We start from the raw sequence: 8857 nt of genomic DNA, 5'->3' as shown, positions 1-8857 counted from the left end.
AAAAATTGAATTTTTTTTCTGATTTGAATCTGAAATTGAAATCTTCCTTCTCAGCGTAACGCTCTAGATTTCCAAAAATCTAAATGACATGACACCCAGTACAGTGAACGTTCGCTAATTGGGGGTTTTCTAGTTGGGGCGCTTTTTAGTTGGGGGTTCGCTAATTGGGGCGAAACCCAATTAAAAAGCAGCTAAACGTCAGAATGTGATGTCAAAAAATAGTTGACGTTTCGTTTCCGTGTTTGGCGGGATCGATATTTTCTGGCGCGTAAATTTTTCCTTTGTTCAATGCAAAAAGTAAACAACATTGACGCTTGTCAAAACGCCCCAATTAGCGAACGGCATTCGCTAGTTGGGGTGAGGTCGTGCCCCAATTAGCGAACGATCACTGTATAGTAAAGAAAGACGTAAGTCCTACGCAGGCATTGCAATTTATCCCATCATTCGATCTTCTGAGCAAAGATACTGATGATATGCTGGGATATCGATCTTAGTTATCTATCTGCTCAGTAAACAAAGTGTAATGTTCGTCATGGAGAAAAAAATTTTCACTGCTTTTGTTGTAGCAACGCCCTCGCAACGTGAACAAACCCCGAACCGCGCTGGCTATCAGGATCATCATCAAATGCTCAAATGATAATATCTTTCCAGAGTGCTCTTTGATTACACAGCAAAAAGAATTGTAATTTGCTTCGACGTAATACATGCTGACGTAATTTTATTGCTATGTAAACGCAAAAGTCTGATGCAAAATTACATCATTTTTATGTTGTATCACATCGGCCACAAATTACACAGGAACGAAATATCTTTTCATCATTACGTTGTGCTTGTTTAATTTTCACATCATATATTACGTAAATTTTACATAGAATCTAATGCAACCAAATGATTCTAATTTATTTGTGTAAAATTACACAGATTGTATGTTTTATTGCATTCGATAATAATGCATTTTTCAATCCCGCAACACTGCCGAGCGTTTGACGTCGCCGAACTCCAGATCACTACGCCGCCATATTTAATTCGCAAGTAAAAATTAGCTCTGGCATTATTGGCATTAATTATTGACTTTCATCTGAAGTTTAGCATAATAATAAAACAAAATTAAAACTAATTATAGCGTGTCATTAATATTCATCTTTATTGCAGAATAATAATGGACCAAATCGCTTCGTTAAAGGTAAGTTTAATGTACTTTTTGTTGGATGAAGTATTTTATTCACAAGGCCATTACGATTATTTTCCTTTGGTTCATTATTAATTCCCGAAAGATATCTTATAATTATGTCTAGAATTATGTTTAATCGTATTATTCAAATGCCTGTATTCTTTTTCAGTTTTGTGTCGAGCGATATTCGACATCTTCATCGGAGGCAGATCGTGCAATCAGGTGCAATCGAAGCAAAGTCTGATTGAAAGCCTATCAAATCATCAATGATAAATTTTTTCCGGAACGCAATCCTGAGTTCTATACGACAACATGCGTAGTAAGCGCCATTTGTTACTCAGCTGTGTGGAGGAAGGAGAAAGCTTGCACGATATATGAACTACTAATTCCTATCCGGAAAACGACGTTTTTGCGGGTACAATTTAAAACGTCTAGCCCTATGACTACAACGGAAACCGGATCTACGGAGGAAGAGCATCGCTTTCTCAAGACATTTGCGAGGTAAAGGAATCGGATCTATTTTTAAGGATCAACAACCACTAACTTTCTCGCATAGTTGGATGTCCTCCGCAAAGCTTCAACGTTCTTCACATAATCGCTGTGCCAATTTACAGGTGAGCCAAAACAAAACCAAAATAACGTATAGGAATTAATTTTCGTTTTATTTGCATTTCAGAAGAAGCTCTTTGATAATGCTGGTACTCAATCGGCAAGCACTTCTTTATTGTAAGGTGAGTGATTTGAAAACAAAAATAGTCGACAAAATAATTGTAGCGGTTAGGCATTTCCTCATAATCCCTACTAAAACCTAAACCAAAGAAAATCCTTTTGGCATCTGAACGGAATATTGTTGGGATTCCGAACGGAACTTGTTAAGTGTTGAAACAGATTCGTTAAGGGATTCTGAATAGATTGAAATGGAATGTCTTCAATTGTCATAAGACGAGTTAGTACCATCCCATTTAGGGCCGATGCCCACGTAGCGTTTTTTAAGCTGCGTGCACGCCGCGTTCACGCAAGGTACCCAGCATCAAATGTACTCATGCACACGTCTACGTACCCAGCAAACAAAATGTGAGTCGTGAGGCATTCGTTAGGGACTAGTGAGTGACTGAAAATAAAAAAAATAAAAAAAACGTTTGATTGAAGCGTTTGAACTGTGTTGATCTTGTTATTATTTTTCCACCGATGCGCCAAACGTCAGTCTTTGCGAGAACATGTCGTCGGCGAAATCGGTGTCTGGTTGAAATTTCGTTCTCTTATGCAAAATATGTGAGTGCGAGGAAAAAAATGTCGTCAACGTTAATTGTAATTTGGATTCTTTTTGCGTCGGTAAGTGCAGTGCCAATTATTGATTTAAATGGTGCGCGTGTTAAATATAATCGTCTCGTTAAATTCCGCGAATCGGTTTTTGTTATGAAGTTTTTAATCGGATGTGAAATTATTCCCCGAACCAAAAGTAAATTTTGATTGCATCGACCGGTGATTTATACACTTCACAAGTCAATAAATGTGAAAAACCTAAAAGGTTGCTGGATAGCAGAAGATAAAAGAGGTTTTCGTCGGTAATAATATTGTGTTTCAATAGCGAAAAAGTGTTTCAAGTACCTACTTAGGTAGGGGAAAAAATTGCAGCTTCTGCTGAATTCCCATATAAAATGTGTCGGATCTTCGACAGCTCAGTTAACGGAAGCAGAAAAATATGGATATTTTCTGTCTAACCAGTGCATTTTTACTAGAACCGGGAGATCGAAATATGATGTGCTCAACTGGAGTGAGTGTCCTTAATGCAGGATAAAATTGGTTCCAAAATGAAATCAAAATTTAATACCGTGAATCCTCAGTTCTTTGAAGATACAAAGAAGCAGAATCCGTGAACTAGAGATTGCAGGATAGCAATTGTGAAGCTACCTAAAAATGTGTACAATAGTGTTGCATGAAGGCATGGCTTCCGTACAGAACGACTTGGAGAGCGTGGGGCGCAACTGATGATGGAGTAAAGTTGCCTCAAACTGTGTATTGCGGTTGTGCGTCTAATTATTGATTTAGTGTTATCTGTAAAGATGCATGCTTAATAAATGAATGAAATGAGTTTTCCATGAGATGTTATCAAAAATGTGTATTCCGGCCAAGATTCCGGCTCAAGTTAAAGATACGAAAACTTAAGAAAAACCAAACAACGGCGGATTCGTCGACGCCATTGATTCATCTTGCTGGTTTTTCAGTTAGCCGCATGATAGTCAAAAAAGTGTTGTTTCGTACATAATATCAAATTGCAGAATCAATCTGCAGAATTTCTCGAAAATTCCCCTGGTTGGTCGAAAAATGCGTACATTAGTATTGCATTAAAAACTTATAAGAGCACCATGCTGGCTAGAAAACAGAAGAAGGCGGAACACATCTAGATCCGGTCTAAAGCCCGGCTCTGAGTAGCTAATCGCGAATTTGTTGTTGCTATTGACTAGTCTTCTCGTTCTACGACCATCCACAGGTGAGTATTTCAAAAAGTTTTTTTCCGCTAATATCAATAATATAAACTTTAAAACACAGATTAATACTGCACTGATAGTTAATTCGGTTCTTTAACATTCTTCAGAAGGGCCCTCCTTAGCCGTGCGGTAAGACGCGCGGCTACAAAGCAAGACCATGCTGAGGGTGGCTGGGTTCGATTCCCGGTGCCGGTCTAGGCATTTTTCGGACTGGAAAGTGTCCCGACTTCCCTGGGCATAAAATATCATCTTGCTAGCCACATGATATACGAATGCGAAATGGTAACTTGGCTTAGAAACCTCGCAGTTAATAACTGTGGAAGTGCTTAATGAACACTAAGCTGCGAGGCGGCTCTGTCCCAGTGGGGGATGTAATGCCAATGAAAAAGAAGAAGAAGAACATTCTTCAGAAAATCTGTTTCTCAGAATGAACTATGTACTCCCTCGAAAATCATATCCAAGATTGTGCAATATCCCAGTAACTATCTGTGCATTACTGAAACCCACTGCAGGTAATTTGAATATGCATCCGTAAGCGCATAGCCAAAAATTGTTTTGAGGTGCTTGTTGTAACTATCTGTGCATTAGGGGAAGGTGAGGAGACTTGACCCCCTGTTTTATCGAGTTTTGTTATAGCGTATTTTTAATATAGATCCTCTAGACAAATGATCGTTATGTGATGAGTTATTTTTTGGATTGACAACCTTATTTACTCTGCAGGACGGTTTGTATGATATGGTATCCTAAAGATTTTTCAATGGCCTCGTAAAATTTGAACAACTTTTCATAACGATGACCAAATGCGCGCATAGCCAAATGTTGTTTTGGGGTGCTTGTTGTAACTATCTGTGCATTACTGAGTTCCGCCAGGGCACAGATAGTATGAATATGCATCCGTACGGCCATAGCCAAATGTTGTTTTGAGGTGCTTATTGCGACTATCTGTGCATTACTGAGATCTACCACGCGCATAGCCAAATGTTGTTTTGAGGTGCTTGTTGCGACTATCTGTGCATTACTGAGTTCCGCCAGGGCACAGATAGTATGAATATGCATCCGTACGGCCATAGCCAAATGTTGTTTTGAGGTGCTTGTTGCGACTATCTGTGCATTACTGAGATCTACCACGCGCATAGCCAAATGTTGTTTTGGGGTGCTTGTTGCGACTATCTGTGCATTACTGAGTTCCGCCAGGGCACAGATAGTATGAATATGCATCCGTACGCGCATGACCAAATGTTGTTTTGAGGTGCTCTTTGTAACTTTCTAATTGAAGCAATTCCAGGTGGAACTCCTGGAGCAGTTTCTGATGAAACTTGTGATAGAACTCGTGGAGCAATTTCTGTTGGAACTCCTCAAGCAATTCCTGATGGAATTCCTGAAGCAATTCTTCGCGGAACTGCTGGAGGAATTCTTGGTGCAATTCCTGGTGGAACTCTTGGAGCAATTTCTAGTGAAACGTGTGATGAAATTCCAAGAGCAATTTCTGTTACAACTTCTGAAGCTATTCCTGGTGGAACTCCTAAAACAATTTATGTTGCAACTTCTGGAGCCATGTCTGTTAGAACTCCTGAAACATTTCTTTGCGGAACTCCTAGAGGAATTTTTGGTAGAACTCCTGGAGGAATTATTGTTGCAGTTCCTGGTGGAAATTTTGGAGAACGTGTGAAGGAACTCCTGGAGAAATTTCTTGTGGAACTTGAGATGGAGCTCCTAGAGCAGTTTCTGTTGGATCTCCTGAAGCAATTCTTGGCGGAGTTCTTGGTGCAATTCATGTTGGAACTCTTCGAGCAATTTCTGGTGGATCGTGTGATGGATCTCCTGGAGCAATTTCTGTTGAATCTCCTGAAGCAGTTCTTGGAGGAACTCCTGGAGCAATTTCTGGTGGAACGTGTGATTGAACTCCTAGAGCAATTTCTGCTACAACTCCTGAAACAATTCCTGGTGGAACTCCTGGAACAATTTGTGGTGTAACGTGTGGTGGAACTTCTGAAGCAATTCCTGGTAGAACTCTTGGAGAAATTTCTGGTGGAACGTGTGATAGAACTCCTGAACCAGCATTCCTTAACGATCTCTACTTAGGGCATCAGTATTCCAAGGTTCGTTGCGACGCAGATGTATGGAATACCATCACAATACTATTTAATGAATACGCTATGGAGCATTACATAATGTTATGAAGTTCGACAAGTCGTAAACCAGCATTGAAATCTAGTCATGTGAATACTTCTTCCAGGGTATTTCAGGAAGAATAATACCATTTTATTTTTTCTTTGGTACAGAGTAAAATATACCATGGACAGGGATAGTAAAACTCATATTTTGGTATTTTTTAACCTAAATTGCCATCATCACACCCACTTTAATATCTGATAATAATTTAGATAGAGGTCTCAAAAGTATCGCTAGTGTCCAATCTACAAAGTATACCTAACAATTCTATGCTCAGAATGATATCATTTCCCCATTTGATTTTGAAGCATAAACTAGTCCGGAAGAACATTTGAACGCAAACCTGGGTGATGAATTTTAAATAAACGTGAAACAGCGTTCAAAAATAATAAGTCAACCTAAAGTACATCCTTCTAAGCTCCATTATTACGGAATGCGACCAGATAGACCAAAATCATCAAAATCCTTCTCTTGAATTGCTTTGTAACTTCATGTAGTTAAAAAAATGATAATTAGCTGTCTGATCGATTTGGGGGTCATTTATTTCAGGTGGATCACGTCGTATTATTCAGAAAAATAAAAACATGAAAACAAGAGTTTTCATTATAACCCTAATAACTAAAACAGCATTTTAATCTTAAAATGATTTCTAGCCGATTACTAATTTTAAGATCTAACCTCCCAAACTCGATGGTCTAATCAATATCATATTTCAACTCATTTAACGTAATAATTTGAATAGCTGAGAACCAGCTGAGAACGATTGTGAGGTAAATCCTACGACTTATCTTCAAACTTGCATTAAATTCACTTACCATATTTAGATTATAACCTGTCTGTTAATAATAATAGTTTTTGTATATATTGATGTCATCTACAACAAGCCACTTGTTCCGTCTCATGGTTCCAAAATAGATAGCAAAGGTGATGCAGCTTCGCCAGCGCGCACTACTCTACACAAGCGTTGTAAGCAAGTTGTAAGTCTTTCCTCAGATAAACCTTCAAATAAAACAATGTGATTCCATACGGCTCCAACCATCTCGTCATCAGTATTAGCCATCTGAAACATACAACCAGTAATACAATCAAGATGCAATATCCGCCAAAAATGCAATAAATTTCTAATAATTACATATCTAGGTTCCAGTTGGAAGGGTTAAGTTTGATCGTGTCGTAAAGTGTCGTTGGTTCAGGACTAATCCTAGGTCGTAATTGTGAATCGCCTTTCAAATCATATGTAGTTCAGCATAAGGCTCCGGGACGATTTCCTCGGTGGGAGAACGGATTCTTTAATATGGGATACAGCTACATCATCCACTTCTTGACGGTAGAAATGCAACCCATGATCTTTTTAGCAAGGCTACGATCGCTACGATTCGTTCCTGTATGAAAACATCGTTATCCGAAGTACCAGCCAATTGCCTCTCCTACCTTGCTTACTGTGCCACATTCTGCAACACATTCAAGATTTGATATCCAGCCTTAAAATGAAATAAACTATGTACTAATAATCGCCTACCTTTCCGTTCTGTAGTATAGTACAATCTCTGTATCTCGTTTGGAAACAACATCTACTTTTTGAATTGTTTATCTACACTCCTGAACGGGTTTTCTGCTTTGCTTTCAGTGGTGTAAAGTCACTGGAAGCATTTTTGGTGGTTTGATAGCTGGTGCGCCGATTGACGCTCGTTGACTAGTTGACTAGTTTGATACCTGAACGACCTGAACATATTTGAAAATTGTAGCACGATTTTTCACTTGATGCTCATTTTAATCGAATAATTGGCCCATTCTGTGTATTTTTTTACCAGTATAAATCTACGATTCGACATCGGCCACCAGCAACATGCTCGTCTACTGAAGCGAAGTTTCGAAACAAAAGATTACCTGACTCCGCTCGGACTCGCAGTACTCAGCGAGGAATACGACAGTCGAAAGAAAGAATGGAAGGCGGACCCGGATAGCGTGAACACGATGTCCCTAAACAGTAGCAAACACAAGGGACGAAGTCCTCTGACAAATGTATTGAATCACGCTCAACCGGGCAACAACAATTTGCCTCCCGGAACAGGACACGTCGTTCCATCCGGACAGAACGATGCACACTTGCGGAAGTATTTCAGTATCGTGAATGAGGAGCGGTTCAAGTCTCATTAGACGAAACTATTTGGACACGGTTGGACTTATCCTGTCGCTCACTGCGAGAGGGCGCTCTAGGGAGAGTTACTTCCTTCTTTGGTACTTCGGTTCGGCGGAATCGGTGTCGTTGTCAGAAGAGAAAAAAGTGACGTGAATGGTATCCCGATTCAACAGTGTTTCAGCTTTTTGAGTTGTCGCTGTTATTGGGAATGTTGATCGTCGAAGTTTTTCATTCTGCAATGACGTAAAGCATATTTAAATGGAAAAAATATAAACCCGAAAAATTGCTCTCTTACCTTATATATTAGTAGCAGGAAAACTTTTTTTTGTCTATTTACACAATTCCAGAAGCGACTGAACGGACTGAACAGCTGATACGAATCCATTTTTTTGGATTGTTTATCTTGAACTGTCATTGAGGAGCGTTGCTGCGGTATAAGTGAACACAAATATTACACTCCTCACTACTACATACGCTATTTTGGTCGACTCCAATGAAAATAAATACTAAGGTATGGAAATCCATATTTAGTGTGCGTGCCTTTCGTGTACGGCGTAAAAGCTTTCACTACTACATTCAAATGAGCTCCCATAAGAAGCCGTGCAAATATGTACGTCACCATTTGCTGTTTACATTTTCTATCATCCACTAATACACTTGCATTTGATCTTCTTCCTCACCTTCTATCTATTCTCATTGGGTCGACTCACTAAAATGACTCACGTTAGGGTAAGGTTACACTAATGTTACCCTAATGCAGACGTCTGGTATCAGCAAACGCCTAACACGATGTTGCAATATAGCGTAATTTTAGTCGAGGTTTACCCTAACGTGAATCATTTTCTTAGGCTCATGAGGTAACAGGTTACCCTAAAGTTCGGGTCA

General features: G+C 39.3%; 1 long non-coding RNA gene across 1 annotated transcript; it reads right to left on the bottom strand.

The window, feature by feature from the left end:
- Positions 1-6429: 6429 nt before the first annotated feature.
- Positions 6430-8399, bottom strand: LOC134221287 (uncharacterized). Its single transcript, XR_009982304.1, has 4 exons — positions 8268-8399; positions 7352-8205; positions 6965-7283; positions 6430-6892 (listed from the first exon to the last, which is right to left on the bottom strand). It is a non-coding gene; the product is annotated as an uncharacterized LOC134221287 (long non-coding RNA).
- Positions 8400-8857: the final 458 nt, after the last annotated feature.

This window comes from Armigeres subalbatus, chromosome 3, assembly GCF_024139115.2.
Source record: "Armigeres subalbatus isolate Guangzhou_Male chromosome 3, GZ_Asu_2, whole genome shotgun sequence".
Lineage (NCBI taxonomy): Eukaryota > Metazoa > Arthropoda > Insecta > Diptera > Culicidae > Armigeres > Armigeres subalbatus.
The sequence above is the reverse complement of the archived record's forward strand: the minus strand, read 5'-3'. Positions and strand labels throughout refer to the sequence as shown.